Below are 22,338 nucleotides of genomic sequence, written 5' to 3'. Positions count from 1 at the left end.
GTGTGCCCTAAGTTTGGTAAATAGAGTGAAATTTGGCGTTTGGCGAGTGCATTTCACCATTGAGGAAGACTCTTCAGGAAACTTGCGGCCAGAGTTCATGCTTCATAGACTCACATTTGGTGAATTTTTCCCTCATTTGCGTCTTATTAATAGTCTTCCTTTCGCTTTCAACAAAGGAGATAGGGAGCTATTCAGAGCATAGAGAAGATTGCAAACTTGTATAAATTCTCATCCTTCTCTACTTTCTATGACACTTTGTTCATAGAGACATTGTAAATCTCTTTATGCTTTTGAATGATTTAACCATAATCCTAAGGAGTTTTTGTCCAGGAATTTTGTAGCACAAGTGGAGTCTTTAAATCTTGCAAACTTGATTGGACTTGATGAGGATGTTCTTTATGAAATTGTGAGAAGGTTGCCTCACTCCGACTGTGTGGAACTCGAAGGAAAGGAGCTCCTAGTCAATTGCTACTTTCTCACAGCCTTCGACGAGCATGAAGATCTAGTTTTTATACAAACCGCTTGTGCATTGGGAATTGTAGAGCAAGTGCAATTTATCACTTGGGACGTGGTTGCTCTTTTGGATCCAGAAAATGAAGTTCTAGAGATTTCTGTTTATCGCCTTAGCTTTGAAGAATTTCAACCCTTCTTAGAGCTCATCAATAGTCTACCCTTTTGTTTTGATCAAACAAATCAAGACCTTATTGAAGCTTGGATAGCTGAAGAAGAAAACCTAGAGTGGTATTTTCTCACTTCTTCATTTGCAGGCGAGTGGTTCTAGATCTCTATTGTATCCCTTATTGTAACTCGTGTTGTAATCTTTCATAATAATGGAGAGCCAACGCCAAATGTCTGGATATCCTCTTTTCTTTGGAGAGCCTGGAGAGGATGCAGAATTATTTTTAGCAAATTTCAAGATGTCTTGCCGTATCAAGAGGATAGTAACCGATCAAGAACGTGTAGAAATGTTTGAGGTGGTCCTTAGGAAAGATGCTAGTACTTGGTTTGACTCTTTGCCTGAGGAAGTTAAGGGGAATTACACAGAAGTTTTGAATCGTTTTAAGAGATACTTCTTTGATCCCCAAAACACTCAAAAACTATGGCAAGACATTGTTTCTCATAAGCAAAAAGACTTAGATGACTACTACTTGTACAAGCAAGAGTTTCTACGTCTTTGGGCTCTATGGATACGAAATGTTGCTAACCCTGGTGATGGTGCAGAATTTTTAAAGAAGGAGAGGTTCATAGCCGGACTCTTTCCTGACCTTAAGGTAAAAGTTGAGGCGGGTGCACCTACTACTTTTGATGCAGCTGAAACTAGGGCTGCTGAGAAGTATAGGAAACTCAAGTGCTTAAGGGGAGAGGTTCCAATAGAATGTCTTAGACCCAAAGGTAAGTCACAAGAATCAACATCGAGGGAGCTTCCTGAGGTAACGGCGGAAGTAATTGAGAAGTTAAATGAATCTTTAAGCAGCCTGTCAATTCACCTTGCACAAGCTGTAGGTCCAAAGGGACAAGCAAAGAAGTCTGAAGAGCGAGATCCACGACCTAGGAGAGTCTTGCAATGTTGGAATTGCGGAGAGTCTGGACATGGGATGTATAATTGTCCTTGGCCCCGTGGGGAGCCAGGGAGGCCTAACTTGAATTACCCAGTGATGAATGCAGGTGAAGGAATATATCCACCTCCACAAGGGGTAGAAGGAGTTCCACCTTTGCCAGATCCAAATGTGCATGTGGTAGAGGTGACAAATTCAAATGAGGTTGACATGGAAGCCAATGGAATTAAGCGTGGCCAAGGAAAAGGTAAAGAGAAAGAAGGAGTCACATCACAGAGTGACCATGGACAAGGCAAGAAGGCAAAGGAAACCAAGGAAACCAAGAGGACTCGACGTCGTATCAACCTCCAAGACTTCCCTCTTGGACATGGTATGGCTCCGTACAACTTGTTGGAAGACATGAGAGGTAAGGGTCCTGATATTTCATGGCCTCAATTTCTTGCATTATGTCCACAAGTTAGGAGGGATTTAACAAGGGCAGTTAGCACTAGGAGAAAGGTAAAAGAGAGTGTGCCTGTTGTAAAAATTGCACAAGCTGAAATGAATGAGGACATTACACCGGTGCTAGACTGTTACATCAAAGGGAGATTGGTTAGGAAAGGTCTAGTGGATGGGGGTGCACAAATTTGCATCATGACAGAGGGACTCATGCAAAAACTAGGCATGCACATCCATGAGACACCTGAAATTAGGGTCAAGATGGCAAACAATAGCAAGGCTAGGTGCGTAGGCATTTGTAAAAATGTTTTTGTGGAGGCCTTTGGCATTAAGAAGGCAGTGGATTTCTATGTCATGTCTACCAAGGGAAATGGTTACCCATTTATCCTAGGAAGACCATGGCTAATGAAAATGCGAGCTTTGCAGGATGGGGAGAGTGGAAAGCTAATTTGCAGGAATGACAATCACAAGAAGGTTGTCTTTGACATGAAGGAGCAACGCCAAGAGGAGCTCCATGAAGAATCATCTCAAAGTGAGACGGAAGAAGGTTGGACCGATAGCACTTCAGAAGAAGAAAGTAGCGGCAGCATTACTGAAGAGGAGTCTTCCATCGAAGTCATGGGGGTAAGGTTTAAGCCAAGCAACCAAGAGACCTCTTGTCAAGGCTTGGAGGAGGTAGGTCCTCAAGAGAACGAAGGTGATCAAGATGAAGGGATGCTGGAAGGTATGCTATCAACAACACTTACAAAGGATGAAAGAGAGGAGTTCAAATGTGTGCTAAGGAAGTTTCCTAGGCTTTTTGCTAAAGACTACACCGATGTGCGTGGAGTAGATGCTGTTCAACACAAAATTGAGTTGAAGCCAGAGGCCACACCTAAGGCTCAGAAGCTATGAAGGCTAGGAGTCATCAAGGAGCAGGCTTTACTCAAGGAGGTAAGAAAGCTTCTAGCAGCAGGGTTCATTTATCCAGTGGAGAATTCAGAGTGGGTCTCTCCTGTTGTTGTCACTCCTAAGAAGAACGGAAAGTGGAGGGTGTGTGTGGATTACCGTCCCCTCAATGAGGCAACAAAGAGAGATCACTTTCCCCTCCCATTCCAGGATGAGATACTAAATGAGGTAGCTGGTCATGAGAAGTACACTGTGTGCGATGGTTACTCAGGTTACTTTCAAATAGGGATTGCACTGGAGGATCAATTGAAAACAACCTTTATCACTCCTTGGGGTTGTTATGCTTTTAGAGTCATGCCATTTGGTCTGACAAATGCTCCTGCAACATTCCAACGTTTCATGAATATGGTGTTTCAAGCATTCTTTGGAAAGTCAATTAGGGTGTTCATTGATGATTTCTGTATTTATAGCTCAAAATCATTGCATCTACAAAGGGTAGAAGAAGGTTTAAAGAAGCTTTACGACATGGGAGGTCAACTCAACCCCGACAAGTGCCATATAGGTGAGGATGAAGTAATCTTGCTTGGTCATAAATTTTCTTACAAAGGCATTGAAGTGGATCCTTCGAAGGCAAAGGCTCTTATTGAGCTACCATCACCCAAGAGTCTTAAGGAGGTCATCTCATTCATTCAAAAGGTGAAGTATATGTCACGCTTCATTCACTTAGCCTCGGAGTTACTTCACCCTTTGCAAAAGTTGACACAACAAGTAGAATTTGCATGGTCTGATGAGCTTGAAGAGTACTTTTGTAACATTAAAGTCATTTTGTCAGAGCTACCAACACTCATGCCTCCTTGTTGGGAGTACACATTCTTTGTTAGCTCTAGTGCTAGGAAAGAAACAATTGGTGCTGTGTTGCTACAACAAGATCCCCACAGTACAAGGATGCGACCCATCTACTTTGCTAGTAGGGTCATGAATGCTTTGGAGAGAGACTACACAGAAGCAGAACTCATGATGCTTTCTCTCATGTTTGCGGTGAGAAAGTTTAGATCCTACCTGCTACCAAAACCTTTTGTAATTCTCACTGCAGAAAATTTGTTCCCTTGGGTGTCATCTCAAATGAATCTTAGTACTAGGATCTCAAAGTGGATTATGGAGTTGCAAGAGTTTCAATACTCTTTCAAGGTAGAAGATAGTGTGCGTGCACAATTGGCAGGGATTCTCACTTATAGGGTGCACGAAAAGGAGATTAAGGTGCCTGAAGTAAAGACCCTACCATTGCCACCACCAAAAAGTATTCCTAATGCTTTTACTTTGTTCTTTGATGGAGCTTTTCATCGAGCCACAGGAAAAGCAGGGGGAGGGCTAGTGTTGCTCAACCCAAGTGGAGAGGTGGTCATGAAAGAGAAGTTCAATCTACCAAGTTCAGCTAGCAACAATGAAGCAGAATATGACACTCTACTTCATGGTTTGAAGATGTGCATTGGCCAAGGGATACAACGCCTCATGGTAAAGGGAGATGCACTTCTCATTGTTAAACAGATTTTAGGCATTTGGGCATGCAAGAATGAGAGCTTACGGACAAAAGTTCATGCCATTCGTAGATTGTTTAATCAATTTGAAGAAGTGCAACTATATCATATTCCTAGGAAACAGAATGAAGATGCTGATTTACTTGCACAACAAGCCGTTGCATGTGTAAAGAAAGAAGTGCAGGTCATCATGGTGGCGGCTGCTGTGAAGCAACCGAGGTACCAGGGATTGGAGTCATTGGCTCCCATCATTGGCTACATTTTGGAGGGTGAGTTTCCACCAGACTTCACAAAAGCTCAGAAGAGGAGACTCATGAAGAAGGCAAGCGTATATCTCTTCCTAGAAGGCTCCCTCTATCAAAGAGGGAAGGATCAAGTGTGCAGACGAGTACCAACTATCAAGGAAATTCCAGCCATTCTAAAAGGTTTGCATGAAGAGGCATGTGGTGGTCATTTTGCCCAAGAATTAACTGTGAAGAAGATTTTGCTTTCGGGGTATGTTTGGCCAAGTTTGCATGTGGATGTTCAACATTGGTGTAAAAGCTGTCACACTTGTCAGATAAATGGAAATAGAAGGTTGGTGCATGGCCCGAGGCAAATAGTGCTTGCAAATGGACCCTTTGAAAAGTGGGGCATTGATGCTATGGGTCCTCTGCCTAGGACAAAAAATGGTAAACTCTACATTCTAGTGGCTGTAGACTATATGACTAGGTGGGTGGAAGCACAAAGTGTGGCAAAGGTAAATGAGAAGACAGTGAGCAAATTCGTCTACACTCACATTTGTTGTAGATTTGGCACACCTTTGGAGATTGTTTCTGATAATGGTCCGGGGTTTAGAAAAGGATTGCTCACAGAAGTTTGTGAAGAGCTTCACATTCTACATCGTCATAGCACACCATACTACCCACAGTCAAATGGTTTGGTGGAGAAGGCTAATGGTGTCATTGCAGGAATCATTAGAAAGATGGTGCAAAACAAGACAAAATTATGGGATGACTTCTTGGATGGTGCCTTGTGGGCATATCGAACCACATATAGGGAAGCCACGGAGTTCACACCATTTCACTTGGTCTATGGTCAAGAGGCTTTGCAGCCTATCGAGCTCAACATTCCAACAATTCGACTTCATGGCAAAGGAGCACAAGATGATCAAGAGGTATGGATGGATCGACTTCTTAAGTTAGTGGAGCTTGAGTGGAAAAGAGAAGTAGCATATGAGTGCTACAAGAGGAAAGCCACACAAGCGAAAGAAATGCACGACAAGAAACTGAAGGACAAAGGCATCAAGGAAGGAGAGCTTGTGCTAAGGTATGACAATCGACTTGACAATCATTTTGATGCCAAGTTTGAAACAAGATGGCAAGGGCCATACATAGTCAAGAAGGCTTTCAATTCAAGTTACTATCAGCTTATGGACTTGAATGGTAAAGAGCACTCCAGGAACACTACAAGAGGCTCTTCATATTAGCGACGCTCACACAGCGACGCTCAAAAAAAAATTTCCCGGCGTCGCTATGAGCGTCGCTATAAGCGTCGCTATGAGCGTCGCAAATTTCTTTGTAAATTTGCGACGCTCATAGCGACGCTTATAGCGACGCTCATAGCGACGCCAGCTGGGGTAAAAAAAATAACCGAGCGCGCCCAAAAACTCAGATCTCAGATCTGAGTTTTTCGGCGCCCTCAAGCAAAGAGCAGGTAACGCTCTCCCTCACTCTCTCTCTCTCTCTCTCTTTCTTCTACACACACACACACACACACACACACACACACACACACGAGGAGAGGAAGGAGAGCCAGGTATGCTCCTTCCCTCTCCTCATTCTCATGTTCCCTTCCCCTCTTTCTCTCTCCCTCTCTCTCTCTCTCACACACACACATACACACACACACATAGTGTTTTTGAGAGAGAGAGAGAGAGAGAGAGAGAGAGAGAGAGAGAGAGAGAGAGAGAGAGTACAAACAAAAACAAAAACGCACACACATACATAAACAAAGAATGCACACACACATTGACACAGAAAAAGAGAGAGAGAGCATGCATAAACAAAAAACGCACGCATTGAGAGAGGAAAAGAGAGAGAGAACATGCATAAACAAAAAACGCACACATTGAGAGAGGAAAAGAGAAAGAAAACATGCATACGATCCAAAAAAACGCACACACATTGAGAGAGAAAGAAAGAGAAACTAAGGGAGCGTCGTAGGAAACTAATTAAAATTAAAAGACCTAAAGATCTAGCCGACGAGGAGTTGAACTGAAGACCTATTATTCAAGAGGGAAATGGCATAATCAATCTATCATACTTGGCATGGGTGATAGAAAGGTTATACCATTTATCTCTTTTTATTGGCACACACATCCACACACGCGCACACACACAGGAAGAAGAGAGTTATAACGTCGTAGGAAACTATCTTAAAAGACGTTAAAGATTAGGTTATATGTAGACTTACATTAAATTAGATTTAGGTTTATTTTTAACTAGATTTACGTTTATTTAAGCTAGATTTAGATTTACGTTATATTAGATTAGATGCGGGTCTCCATAGACTGCGATGCCTGCATGAAGCGGGTGAAGAAAGCCCTCAATGGAATATAGGGTATTGCTGCCTTCACTCATGGTGGGCTCCGTCGATCCAAAAGTACTGGTGAAATGTCTTCAGAAGATAGGGAAGAAGGTGGATCTTCAGGGCGGCAAGAGTCACTACATCCCCGACACAATGACCATCTAGACAACCTCTAGTCATTAGACTTACGTTAAATTAGATTTAGCTTTATTTTTAGTTAGATTTACGTTTATTTAGATTTACGCTTATTTACGTTAGATCGAGTCCACGAAAGAATTACTTACGGTTTAGGGTTTAGAGTTAGACGAACAGTGAAAAGATCTACTGTGAAAAGATGTTAAGATGAAGTGAAGTGCTACAGCTAGAGAAGAGGCAAAGGGATTTTGTCCACTACATGCAGTATCATGTAGACGTGGGTGTGTAGATTTCTTGTACCCACAAATATAGGTATTGACCAATAAAGACGAGATTATAACCCGGTGGTTCTGATCTCCGTGCACCTCTAGACCGAGGTGTGCGGGGATTGGACATGACTAGAGAATGTGAGGTAAAGAGAGAGAGAGAGAGATAAGACGAAGAATGCCAATAGAATATTAAATTTGTTGTCCAGGTTATAAGTTTTTTATCCTCATTATGAGTAGCGACGAGGATGTGGGACCGTCCAACCGAAACACCTATCTCTCAACGAGGGTCTTATGTCCTTGTAATCAATGCAAGCATGCTGTGCGACGGACAAGACGTGTTTATTTGCAGCACGTTCGCGAATTTGGCGAGTTCGATCCATCTATTATAGATCGAGTTGTTGCCAATTATAACTCGTCGGACTCTGACGCTGGCCAACAAGCAGCAATCTTGCAACCCAATAGACGTATTCGCAGGCGCTTTGGTCAAGCAGCATATGTGAGGCCACAAGATGTAGCCTCTGACAGCTCGGGGGATGATCATGCAGAGCACATTCCCAACGAGGCAATGTTTGAGCCCGAGATTGATGAAATGATCGAGACGATCATGGATTCAGAAAGGCTTATCTATGATGATATGAAAAGTGAAGCCGATACGTCATTGTATAATGGAGCACGTATGTCTAGATTGAAAGCACTCCTGGTTCTTCTCAACATGCAGGCAAAGTTTGGATGGAGTGACACTAGCGTCACAGCGCTTTTCAGGTGATCTATTACAATTAGTTTACTTTAATAGAACTCTAAATGTATAATGATCTGATAGATTTTTACACGACTGTATCATATTTTTATGTTGTGTAGATTGCTGAAAGAGCACATTCTACCAGCTGACAATGTGATGCCAGATTCCCGAGATGAAGCAAGAAAGATTTTGCGAAACTTGGGGATGGATTACAATTCTATCCACGCTTGTCCTAATGACTGCATTCTTTTCAGAGGGGAATACACAGACATGGAGAAGTGTCCGAAATGTGATTCCGAAAGATATCGAGTAGATCTCCACGGGACAAAAATTCCACAAAAAGTTTTGCGACATTTTCCTTTGCTTCCTCGCATTAAGCATTTCTTCGAATGTAAGTCCATGGCCGCCCTAGCATCATGGCATGAGGAGAATAAATCTTCGGATGGTGTGCTACGAATTCCTGCAGATTGCGCAGCCTGGAAACATATAGATGGAACATGGTCGGATTTTGCCAGGGAAGCTCGAAATTTGCGCTTAGGCCTGGCTATGGATGGCGTAAATCCATTTGGTCAAAGATCAACATCTTACAGTGTATGGCCCGTTGTCATCGTCAACTACAACATTCCCCTGTGGTTGACTACGAAGAAGGGGCACCTATGGCTAAGCTTGATTGTGCCAGGGCGATATAAAGTGGGGAATATGGATGTGTATCTTCGTCCACTATTGGAAGAGCTACAACAATTGTGGATTGGCATAGAGGTGGTGGATATGAGCCGACACACAGGACGACGGAATGCTTTGATCAGAGGTATTCTAATGTGGACCATGCATGACTATCCCGGGCTAACAGAATGCTCAGGTGATCTATTGACACTCCTCACTCAGACACTGTAAATCTTGTTTTTCCCCATAGTTGATCTATTATCATGTGTATACATGCAGGGCTTCAAACAAGCGGATACAGAGCATGTGTCACATGTGGACCTAGACTGAATGCACGTAGGGCACCCTCACTGAAGAAGCAAATCTACGAAGGTCATCAAGCGTATCTTCCGGAGAATCATGTGTTACGCGACGGCTTTTTGGGAAGAGAGCCACCAAGGATGTCTGCACAAGCATGGTTAGAGCAGAAGGAGATGTGCGATGACGGATTGCCTCCAGGGATGAAGAGACTATCTCTATGGTACGAGTTACCATACTGGCCCCGACTCGTGATCAATCACTTGCTCGATCCAATGCACATATTCAAGAATGTGGGTAATCTACTATGGGACCATTTGACCGGCAAGAAAGATACTTTGGGAGCCAGAGTTGACCTTAGAAATGTGGATCGTATGGAGCAATATTGGCCGCAAACAGCGTCTGATGGATCGATAAAACTTCCTAAAGCACCATGGATTTTCACAGGAGCCCAAGAACGCAAAGTAAAAGAGGCCATTTGATCTTTGCGGACCCCCACTGGCGTAATGCACTCGCTCCGAACGTGTTTTACTAAAGAAGGAAAGCTTACCGGTTTGAAGTCACACGATTGGCATAAAATGTGTCAGGTATGTTCATAGTGGACTTTAATATCATTGCATAAAATGTGGACTTTAATATCATTGCTGCACATACTTTACAGTTTATTTTACCGGTTGCCATTGAGGGATGTTTGTCTCTCGACATCCGTAACACAATCTACAAACTTGCAAAGCTGGTGCAATGGATCTCACAAAAGGAGATCAACGTAGACTCCATACCATTCGCCAAACTAAATGCTGCGGAGCTTGTGTGCATGTTTGAGAAACATTTTCCTACTACAATACTAACCATTCAGGTGCATCTTCTTGTTCACATAGTTGATGAGGTGGAAATAGCTGGCACAGTTCATTCCAGATGGATGTTCTTCTTAGAGCGTTTCATGAAAACGCTTAAGGGATATGTGCGTCAAAAGGCACGTCCGGAGGGTAGCATGGCAGAAGGTTGGTTGGTATCAGAGTCCCTAGTGTACATTGGAGAGTGGCTAGACGGATTTGATAAATCCCGGGACACGCTATGGCGAACCATAGATGATGAGCGCATATCTGGGATTGTCATGTGCAATCTCGGTGTTGAGAAGAAGATGACGGAAGATCTAGAGGCTAAAATCAACCGATTTTGCATGCTTCACAATCCAGTGATGCAAAAGTGGATTTCACAATATGAGGATGCAAAGCAAGAGCGACAAAGGGCACGAATCGAGTGGAGACGGGGAAGACGACCACCGATGCACTATCCAGCGGTTCTGGAGAGCCTACCAACCTTCATGAGCTTAAGATGGTTGCACAACCAATTGAAAAGCGCACAACAATGCGGTGACGAAGTGACTGAAGAAGAGTGGGAGTACTCTCGGGGTTGCGCGACCAAGGTAAGTTTGCAATGTACGACTAGCAAGTGACTTTATTTATAAACGTTTGAACGGCCACTCATAATCTTTGTTCGTTGTAGTATAAGTCATACACAGCAGCATGGTGTAAAGGTCGACATTTTAGGGTGGAACGAATCGACAAAAAGCGTTTTACTCAAGATTGTGGAATCATGGAAAAATTTGAACAGTCTAGTCGACGACGTTCCTCTGATGCAGATCCCGTGGTGGCGGAACTCACTTACTTCGGCACGCTGCAAGAGATTTTGAGGATCGATTACAGAGGATTTTTTGTCGACTTGTTCGACGTGCAATGGTTCAAGATAATCATGGAGGGTCGAAACGCTACTGTGCGTAGAGGAGAGTCTGGTTTTCTTGAGGTGGATTCTACTAAGAAATGGACTGACCTAAGAGACACTTTCGTACTACCCGAGCATTGTGAACAAGTAAGTATATAAATAGTTAACATCCCCCTTTTACAAGTTATGTGCTTGAAAGCTCTCATGTAAGTTATGTGGCTCTGGCAGGTAATATTTCATCCTACAAAGTCTACATCAAACTGGTGGTACGTCATAGAGGTAGCCCCTCGTAGTGCAAGGACGTATGAAGGCTACCATGTGCCAATCACAACGACATCAATGGAGGAGATCAGAGAAGATGCTCAATCAGAAGCCGCTGCGGTGGTGCCAGACGAGCATCAAGATGCTACTACTCTATATGGGGTGCATGCAGAGGAGCTACAAAATGAAACAGAGGATATGTGTTTAAACGGAGAGCTCTATATAGATATAGGAAGTTATGCTGAGTTATGCGAGGATGAGAGAGAGATCTCTTAAAGCCACAAATATTGTATTTGAACAATTTTGCTCCGTGCTGTAAAAGCTCTGGCTCTCTAAGTAGCTTCCATGGTGTGTAACGCTCTTTTCTACTCGCGCTCACATCTTTTGATTGAAAATTCTGAGTTTTCGACTTGCCTCTTCTATCACTCGATTCATTGCGTCATTGTATTTATATGCGTCATTACGTCATTGTATTTAATGGTCTTTGCGTCATTGTCTACTCTATTCATTCAATATTAAGTTTAAATATTCGTGTGTTTAATGCAGGTATGGATGATGAGGAGTTTCTTTCTTCTTTGTCACCGCAGCAGAGACAGTGGTACGTGGAGCGTCATCGCTCTGGCGCATCATCGCGCGTTCCTACACCATCCGCATCTCCCTCTCTTTCGGAGCATTCGGCGCGCTCTGAAGCTTCGGCGTCGACGAGACGAGCGTCACACTCGTCTAGACACCGGCGCTCTAGTGGTGGCGGTGGCAGTTGTTGTGGGGATTCCGCCACCGATGCCTCCACACCGCCTCGTGTTCGACGAGGCTCTTTACCCTCCCCTTCTTTGCCCGCCCCCACACCAGCCACAGCATCGCCATCTACGCCAGGTTTTGCACGGCTGACTATTCCTAGAAGCTACACACCTCTACCTACTCCGCCAGGAGCCACCCCACTCGACACTCCTCGCTTCGGCGCCCAGACGCCGGTGGAGACACCTGACGTCCGTACCCCCATCGACACGCCGCTAGAGACCCCTGCCGGGACACCCAGGTTCACGCGTCACCGGCCAGAGGGCTTGCCTTACTCCGTCGACATCAGCGGCGGCATCATCATGGATGATGACGGCAAGAAGGTGATCTCGCGCATGCGTGGTCTTTGCTCTCAGCTGTTTAGACACTATATACTAAACAAATGGAGTGAAGTACCAAGTGATTTAAAAAACAGAGTCATCAGCATACTTCATGATGAGTTTCCCGTTCCAACACGGGATCAGCGCTTCAATGAAGACCTGATGAAGATTCGAATGCGCGAATACTGCAAACATAAGCGTTCCGAAGTGCAAAAAGCAATCAAGAATGGGTGGAATAGGCCAGATTGGCTGGCCAAAGAAGATTGGAAGAATGCGAAGAAAGCAGCGCGCGAGAATCCCGACAAGTGGAAGCAACAAAAGGATGCAGCCAGAGCGCGAGTAGAGGCAGGGAGCTCGCACCACTTGGGGAGCGGTGGATGGGCATCATTTGAGGCCGATTTTGTAAGTCTTTTCACATTGCTCTTTATGCATGTTCGATAGTTTAGGGTTTATGAGTTTTTTAGTTCTAACATAATGAAATCTTTGTATGTTTTGACAGTGGTCGATGACAGGACGTGATCCCACACCGTACGAGCGCGAGTACGCAGGTAGGAAGGGCTTAAACGCTCTGATGGACATTCTCAGTTCTCGCGACGGCATGGTTAGTATTAGGGTTTACTCTTTTTTATTTTTTGTATTGTTTTATAAATGTCGTTATATGTTTATATTTACTGAAAACTGTCTTATTGTCTTTTTTTGCAGAATCCGACAGATACGCCGCTTGGACGCGATGAGACGTCTGATTAGACGACGTCAGTTTAGCCGTAGCTAGATAGCATTAGTTTAGGGTTTCTCATAGCTTATGTATCATGAGACGGATTTTATACGTCTTTTTGAACCATGTATATTATTACATTTGTCAACGCAATTCCTTTTGCCAATCAATTCTTTATGCATATGATGTTGTACAATTGTCATTATTACATTTGCCAATCAATTCAGTTTGCCTATGATGTGTACAATTGTCAATTTTGCAAACAATGCGTCTTGTGGGTGACTATTTTGGGTATATTATCTACCTTTGCACTTTTTTTAAAAAGTGAATCAAGTACAATATGGTTGATGGGTGGCAGGGCATTCAATGCCCTGCCACCAAAAAAATATTCTCTCAGGCGTCACTATAAGCGTCTCTATTTATGGCTCTGTAGCGTCGCTATATGCGTCGCTATACTCTTCTGTGAGAGCGTCGCTATAGGCGTCGCTATGAGCGTCGCTATATAGCGACGCCTATAGCGACGCTCTCGTAGCGACGCTGTTAGCGACGGTTTTAGCGACGCCAGGGGTTATAAAAACCCAGTGTATTTCCGTCGCTAACAGCGTCACAAGAGCACACAACCTCTTGTAGTGGAAAGTAAACGGGTATCGCTTGAAGCCCTATTTGAGTCGCCTTCTACCAAAGGATCTACCAAAGATTTGTCCAAAGGCCGCTGTCTTATGTAAGTATTGTTACATGAAGCATAAGTGTAACTCCAGCCAAAATTCTGAGGGGCCAAACAATGAAGATCTCGTCAAGGACTCTGAAGCACTCTCTTTGGAAAAGATGCTCTATGATGGTACATGAATATACCATCATCTAGGGGGAGGGCTAATGATAGCCGTTTTTTCGGCTCTTTGTAATTTCCACAGTGAGTTACCTCACCCTACCAAAATCACCCAAACACTGTGGCTATCCCTACCATTTCACTGTACATAGGCGTGCGTGAGTCACGGGACTTTTCCCATATCTTCTTAAAAACCCTCAGCTAGTTAGTCACTGGGCTAGGTGAGCCAAAAAAATAATAATTAATAATAATAAAAAATAAAAAAATAAAAGTATATTATGGCCTCTTTGTGTGTAAATATTTCATTGTATATATGGCCTAAATATAGGGATTTTTTATAATTATTTTGGTATTTTATTTAAATATTTCTACTTAGGTGTGTGTTTTATTAAACCTATGTACACCTTCTTTCATCCTCTTACACCATAATTATATGTATATATTTTTATTTTTTTTTGCCAATATGTACATACTCTAACCTCATATTTTTCCTTTATACAAATCACTCCCACATTTTCACCCTCACCCTCGTGAAAACAAAAAATTGATTTCTACTCATTGGTTACTTTTATTATATTATTTACTTGCATACATTTTCCTCTTTCACCAAAAATAATTCAAGGAGGGACCATATCATATGATTCCAATATCTTTCCATATCCATAACTCCTCCATATTTTTATTATTATTTTTACTCATTATTCTAACACCATGTGCTCATTGAGCTAAAGTCCATGAATAGTCCATACACTAGTCCCACCATGTATATATTTCTTATTTCACCAATAATCCTCCTCCATGCATGGGTCAAGGGCAACTTGAATGCTTTGTATTATAATATGACAAAGGAGGGGCTCACTCTTGGATGCATTGTACAAATTCAACAAAGGGGGGAGCCATAAGCAAGAGCACTATGCTATAGTTTGAGAAGCCAAGCTCAACCTCTCTAGAAGGAGCTCTTGAGTGGAAGCTCATTGTCTTATGCATGTGCATGTGTTGTAATAGGGGATTAGCAAGGGAAATCTATGCCATTGTAAGAGAGAGAGTGATCATTCAATTGAGAGTAGGAAATATATCATTTCTCCTACTAGTGTAAGCCCAACATTTGCTGAGTCAAGGAGGGTGGATTTGGACTAAGCTTGGATACTTTCTCTCCCTTCCAACGTGAAGTAATGGACAACAATGATGTGTAAGTGTCTTGGTGTTTTTTTTTTGTTAAGTTCTTGATAGCTTGTCTCTGGTGTTGTCATCAATCTAGCCATAAATCCCACATACTGTAAGAGGGCGACAGGGTGGAGAGGACTCCCCTGGCCTTAAGACAGTGATTGGGGTGGCCTTTCTTGTGATGTGTTGTGGTGAAATTTACGCAAGCTATGTTGAACAAGTACTAATCTCACTTTGATTTGTCATGACAGATTTGTAAGAAGGTATTAATGCAACAAGCACCCCCTCCCCCTTTCTCTCTCTTTCTTAAATATATAGTTGTGTTTGCTTGATCATTGCCGATACGTTTCAAAGCAGCCCGAGCACTATCTCTCTCTCTCTCTCTATCTCTCTCTCTCTCTCTCTCTCTCTCGTGTTTTAGTGTGTGAGAGTATTCCATTGGTGTTAGGGTTAGTGTAAATTCCTTGCTTGTTTGTGGGTTGCTCTAACGATTCTCCTCTTTTGCGTCCTAGTTCGCTCTTAAACTAGGTGGTGCCCCTTGTGTAGTTGGGATTTGGCGGTGGGTTTGTTGTTTTGGTTTGTGTTGTGTTGTGCCCCAGCCCCATTGAGCAGCACGGGAGCCTTGAAGGGTGTCTAGAGGCCACTCTTCTTGTTGCCCGCCCCGGACCGCCCCAATAGCATTAGTTTCCTTTTGTCATAGCATATGTATCATGAGATGGCGTATATACATCTTTTTGAAAATATTGGAAAACCATGTAAATTTTCTCAATAATGACAATGGTGTTGTAATTATTACATTTGCAAAGCTTAACAATCAAGTGATTTTGCCTATGATGTGTACAATTGTCATTGATTTACTTTCATCAATTTATTTTTGTTAGTTTTGTATCTTTATTCTGAAAACAATACTATGGATGATGGAGTTAATGGTTATATTGTCTTGTGGGTGACTACTTTGGGTCTATACCTAAGCTTGCACTTTCTTTCAAAGGTGAATCTGGGATTATCTTGGATTCATTTAGGTTTACTCTATTATTGAAACATTCAATATGGTTGATGGAATGCCCTGCCACCAAATTTTTTTACCTCGGGTGTCGCTATATAAGGCTCTGCAACGTCACTATAAGCGTCACTATAGTAGCATGTAAGCATCGCTATATAGTGATGCTCATAGCGACGTTCCCGTATCGACGCTATTAGCGACGGTCTTAGTGACGCTGGGGAGTATAAAAACCCAATGTATTTTCGTCGCTAAAAACGTCACAAGTGCACACAACCTCTTGTAGTGCAATAGTTAGCTATTTAAGATTACACTTGGTTACAACTAAACTAATCACTGTCACTTGACTAACATAATTGAGCATGTTCACAAAATTAGAGAGAGGAAGAGGGGGGAGAGAGAGATAAATGGATTACACGAGCAAATATCTTCATAACTTAAAATAAATAATGTTTATGAATCATCTTCCAAAAGATCCCTACATGAAGCACCATCCAATTCTAAGCCCATGGCTCCTAAATCAATAAAGAGAGAATCGGAATTGTCATTTGTGGATGAGTTAGCTTCAGCATCTTCGAATTCGTTATCTTCCATCTCATCATCCTCATGATCATGACAATCATGCTTGCTCTAAGACTTGCCGCTTTCGGACTTGATTCATCAATCTCCCTCTACTCTGTCTCCACCTCATCCAAAGTAGGAGGTGGAAGAGGGTCGAAGATGGTCTCCACTTCATTAGTGAAAAAAATGGTTCTTCCCCAAGGTATTATAGGAAGTACGAACCAAAGTTTTGGTTGGTGGATTGTTGGGATATAGATGACCTATAGAAGAGAATCTCAAAGTGAGTAACATTGGTATAATTAATGGTACAAGCAAATAAGAATAAAAAAGGTAGTCACTCATCTTCTCACAATTGCGTGGTAAAACTAAATTGTCATACCTCCTTGTGTGATGCACACTAGAGTCCACCATGTAGAGGCCATTCTCATGTCGTATAGACACATTTGCAAACCACTTGCACTCTAAGATGAAGGTATGAAAGGTTCTAAAATTAAACTTTAGTATCATTTCAATAGTTCCATAGTACCTGGCTTCATCACCGTGTGTGTCAAAGTTGCCTATGATGCCACATGTAAATCAGGGAAAGGGAAAGTGAGTGATAGTCATACACACAAAATATAGATAGAATAGGGAGTATGAAGATTACCTAAAGCATCTTGTGCCAATCGTGGGACTTCAACCCATACAATTGAACGCTTCCACCCTTCTTCACTTTTGTGAAAGCTCCCTCTAGCGACCTCATATATCCTGTTGGTGTGCAAATAGAGGCGATGATACCCTTCACCTTATCTAATTCTTCTTTTGCTAGCATCCATGGTGCTTTAGGAAGCACAATATTTCCATTTGGGGCACGCCATGGAGTGGCAGAGGCGGGGAGACATTTTGAAAGCCTTAAATCCTCCCTCGCACCCAAGGAGTCCTGCTTTCCAATAATGTGGTCCCATAGTGTTTGGGCTACATTCTTGAATATGTGCATGGGATCCAAGAGGTGTTGTATTTTTAAGTCCTTCCAATATGGAAGCATTAATAATATGGAATACCTTGACATACCTTTTGGTGCAGGACACAGAGCCGGATTGTTGTTGTGGTGTTCCTCCCAAATGGTTGCCCAATCTGCCATCATGAGCTTTAGAGGAGCCTTCCCATTTGTTGAAGCCTTGTGCTTGTTATGCCCTTGGGGTAAGAAACGATGGTTGTTTGGATAGATTACCTTGCACAACCGATGAGAGATGAGTGAACTAAAGTGAGCTAAAGGGAGAGAGGGAATGAGGGAAAGAGAGATAGAGGACAGGGGGTTACCAAAAATCTCTCCAAGCCCAGGATAGTTGTGCATAGTACGTCCACATAAGGATTCCCATCACTTGAGCCTCTCTCCCCCCCTTTGTAATTGAGACATCGAAAACAGGAATGCCTCTCCATAACTCCTCTAACTCCTCGATGAGGGGCTCGAGGTAAATGTCAATATTTGACACTTTGTACTTCCCTGGCACAAGCAAGGAAAGAAGTATATTGCCCTTCTTGGTTGTCTCCCATGGTGGAATATTGTAGTTGATCATCACCACAGGCCAAGTGCTCCATGAAGTAGACTTAGTGCCGAAGGGGTTGACACCATTGTTAGGAAATAAGACGTAGCTAAATAGATAATTGAGTAGATTACTTAATGGAGAGAGACAGATTTATATACACGAGATTATAGAGTAGAGAGAGAGAGAGAGAGAGTACACACGATATACGTGGTTCACCCAATGTGGGCTACGTCCACGGGAAAGCAGCCACTCAATGGCTTTAGGACTTCAAAACAAGAAGTAGTTTACAAAGGGATTATACCCTTAATGGAGCTCCCACCTTGCTTCACTCTCACCACCTCACACTCACCTTGTTGCATCAACTTCACACTATGAAATGTGTGTAGAAATGGCCTCCTTTTATAGGCCAAAAGGGCTGCCCTCTCTTATGAGAGACAACCATGTGGCCGCCCTTGTGCGAATAAGTCCAAATCGGACCCTCCAATTCGCCCATGTGTGGCCACCCTTGAGAAGATAAGTCCGCTTTTGAATTCGGCCACCGGCCATTGACTTCCGTCCACCGGCCACCGGCCATTGACTACCGGCCACCGGCCAACCGACCGGTTGTTTTCCGACCACTTTCCGGCCACCGTCCGGCCATAATATTCCGGCGAAAAAGAATATTCCGCTTGAGAAGACAAGTTTGCTTTTGAATTCGGCCACCGGCCACCGGCCATTGACTACTGGCCACCAGCCAACCGACCGGTTGTTTTCCGACCACTTTCCTGCCGCCGTCCGGCCATAATATTCCGGCGAAAAAAAAGTCTCGGGGTTCTCCGCCCCCGAGGCCTTTAAAGTTGCCCCTGATTCTTGTCTGTGAAAATTTTGGTTTCCGGTGAGTGATTTTCCTTCACGCACGATGGCTTCTCCTCATAATGGGGGCCTTACAAATGTGCGCTTTTACCACAGAAAATTACAAGGGTAAATCAGGCTCCATACTTAACAATCTCCCACTTGGAGACTGATCTCCAAACCAAACCTGTGACTGCTTTCCATTCTGGCTTCTTATCCTTGAATGCCGATTGAAGATGAGCAAAAGCTCAACTTAACTTCTCCTTGTTGACCACCTTTGTAAACATGTCTGCAGGATTTTCACTTGTATGCACCTTTCCTAGCTTTAGTTGTCCCTCTTCCAAAAGAGTGCGTATGAAGTGATATCTCACCTCAATGTGCTTTGTCCTTGAATGAAAGGCTGAGTTCTTCGCAAGATGGATAGCGCTTTGGCTATCACTGTACAAGACACAATTGTCTTGTTTGAATCCAAGCTCTTCTAAGAATCTGTGAAGCCACAGAATTTCTTTGCTTGCCTCCGTCATTGCTACATACTCTGCTTCCGTGGTAGAAAGTGAAACCACTTTTTGCAGCTTTGAAGCCCAGCTTACTGCTGTGCCTCCAACCGTGAACACATAGCCAGTAGTGCTCCTTCGAGTATCTTTGTCACCTGCCATATCTGCATCAGCATACCCTTCTAGAAAAATATCAATTCCTCCAAAATACAAAGCATTTGTTGTTGTCCCTTTTAGATACCTAAGTATCCACTTCACAGCTTGCCAATGCTCTTTACTTGGGTTGTCCATGAACCTACTCACAACTCCCACTGCATGTGCAATGTCTGGCCTTGTCCAGACCATAGCATACATTAGAGAACCTACCGCTGCAGCATATGGAACTTTAGACATATAGGCTATCTCCTCTTGTGTCTTTGGACACATATCCTTCGTCAGTTTAAAATGACGAGCCAAAGGTGTAGAAACTGGTTTTGCATTTTGCATTGCAAACCTTTCTAGTACTTTCTTGATGTAATCTTCTTGAGATAGCTTTATTGTCTTCTTCGTCCCGTCCCTTGATATTTTCATACCAAGTATCCTCTTTGCAGCACCTAAATCTTTCATTGAAAAAGATTTAGACAGCTCCTCTTTTAGGTCTTTGATGTCCTGCATGTTAGCACTTGCAATCAACATGTCATCAACATACAACATTAGGATGATGAATTTCCCATCTCCCAAATTCTTCGTGTAGACGCAGTGATCGGAGTTGCATCTTGTGAATCCATGATCCAACATCCATCGATCAAACTTCAAGTACCATTGTCTTGATGCTTTCTTTAAACCATACAAGCTCTTCTTTAATCTGCAAACCATTTTCCTTACCTTTTACTTCATACCCCTTTGGTTGAAGCATATAGATTTCCTCCTCTAAGTCACCGTGAGGGAATGCCGTATTTACATCCATTTTCTCGAGATTTAGATCATGAGCAGCCACAAGGCTTAAGACAAGCCTAATTGAGTTCATTTTTACAACAGGAGAAAATATTTCATTGAAGTCAATACCTTTCTTTTGAGAAAAACCTTTTACCACAAGCCTAGACTTGTACCTTTTCTTCCCACCTTCTTCTTCCTTTAGCTTGTACACCCATTTGTTTTGAAGTGCCCGCTTACCTTTAGGCAACTCAACCAACTCCCATGTTTGGTTGCGATGTAGTGAGTCCATCTCCACTTGCATGCTCTTCGTCCATTCTTCTTTGGATTTATGTTGCATAGCTTCTTCGTATGATTCCGGCTCTCCAGAATCTGAGATCAAGAGATGGTTGAAGGAAGGAACAAACCTTTCTGGAGGTCTACTTGCTCTTGTAGATCTTCGGGGAATAGGTTGAGGCTCCTCATTTGGTTGACATTGTTGCACATTGTCACCGTTTGCAGTCCTTGAGTCTTCATCGTCCTCAAGCTCCATGTACTCATCACCTGTTTCTTTTGTTTGTTTTCTTTTCAAGTAATCTTTGTACATATTTTGTTCGTTAAAAATTACATCCCTACTCCTTAAGATTTTACCATCTTCAGGATTCCATAGGCGATACCCAAAGTCTCCTTCTCCATAGCCAATGAAGAAACACTTTTTGGACTTTGCATCTAGCTTTGATCTTAGGCTTCTATCTATGTGCATGAAAGCCTCACACCCAAACACTTTGAGAAATGCATAATTCACCGGTTTACCTGTCCATGCCTCTTCTGGAACTCCTCCATCCAAAGCCGTTGAAGGTGACCGATTGATTAAGTACACAGACGTACTTACAGCTTCTGCCCAAAGCTCAAGCGATAGGCCTGCATGTAGCCGCATGCTTCGTGCTCGTTCCATGATTGTCCTATTCATCCTTTCTGAAATCCCATTTTGTTGAGGTGTCCTTGGGGTTGTCCTTTGCCTCCGAATGCCATTGCTAGCACAAAAGCTTTCAAAAGCTTGGCTGCAATATTCGCCTCCATTGTCGGATCTGAGGCATTTAACCTTGGTACCTGTTTCATTCTCCACAAAGGCTTTCCACCTTTGAAATATGGAAAATACATCGGATTTATTCTTCATGATATAAACCCATGTTTTTCTAGTCGCATCGTCTATGAATGTTACATAGTACAATGAGCCACCAAGTGATGGTGTACGTGCAGGACCCCAAACATCAGAATGAACCAACTCAAGTTTTTCATTTTTTCTTTCATTTCCTGATTTTTGAAATTTTACCCTCTTTTGTTTACCATAAACACAATCTTCACAGAACTCTAAGTCCACTTCTTTCAAACCTGGTAGAAGCTTCTTTGTTTGAAGGATTTGCATTCCTTTGGCACTCATATGCCCAAGTCGGTAGTGCCACACCTCACTGTCAACTTCTGTAGTTGCTGCACAAGCTGAAGGTTGCGTGCTAACAGTACACAAGTAAAGTGTACCGACTTTTTCACCCTTGGCAACTACCAAAGATCCCTTTGAGATCTTCCACCGTTTGTTTCCGAATGCAATGTTGTGACCTTCATCGTCCAATTGTCCTGTAGAGATCAAATTTTTGCGAAGAGAAGGAACATGCCTAACATCTTTAAGCTTCCATTCATTTCCATTAGCAGTTTTGACAGAAACTGTACCTTTGCCGACAATCTCACAAGCTTCATCATCTCCCAAGTATACATACCCAAAATTACCTTTGGTGTAGTCTTGGAAATGTTGCTTGTGTGGTGTCGCATGGAATGAAGCCCCGGAATCTACTATCCAGGAATTAGACACATTGTCTAATGAGAGAATTAGAGCATCTTGCTCTACTTTACCTGCCACATTGGCCTCCGATGTTGGCTTGTTGTCTTGAGACTCCGTCTCCTTCTTCTTCTTGGACCAGCAATCCTTCTTGACGTGGCCCTTCTTGCCGCAGTTCCAACATTCAAGAACTGACTTTGTTCGTGACTTGCTCCGTCTTGAGCGATCACGACCCTTTTGGTTTTTGAACCTCTCCTTAGGCCTTCCTCTTGTTTCCACTGATAGTGCAGCACTTGATGATTCTCCTGTGCTT

Source organism: Adiantum capillus-veneris, chromosome 10, assembly GCF_014529385.1.
Source record: "Adiantum capillus-veneris isolate H3 chromosome 10, ASM1452938v2, whole genome shotgun sequence".
Lineage (NCBI taxonomy): Eukaryota > Viridiplantae > Streptophyta > Polypodiopsida > Polypodiales > Pteridaceae > Adiantum > Adiantum capillus-veneris.
This window is presented reverse-complemented; position numbering follows the sequence as displayed.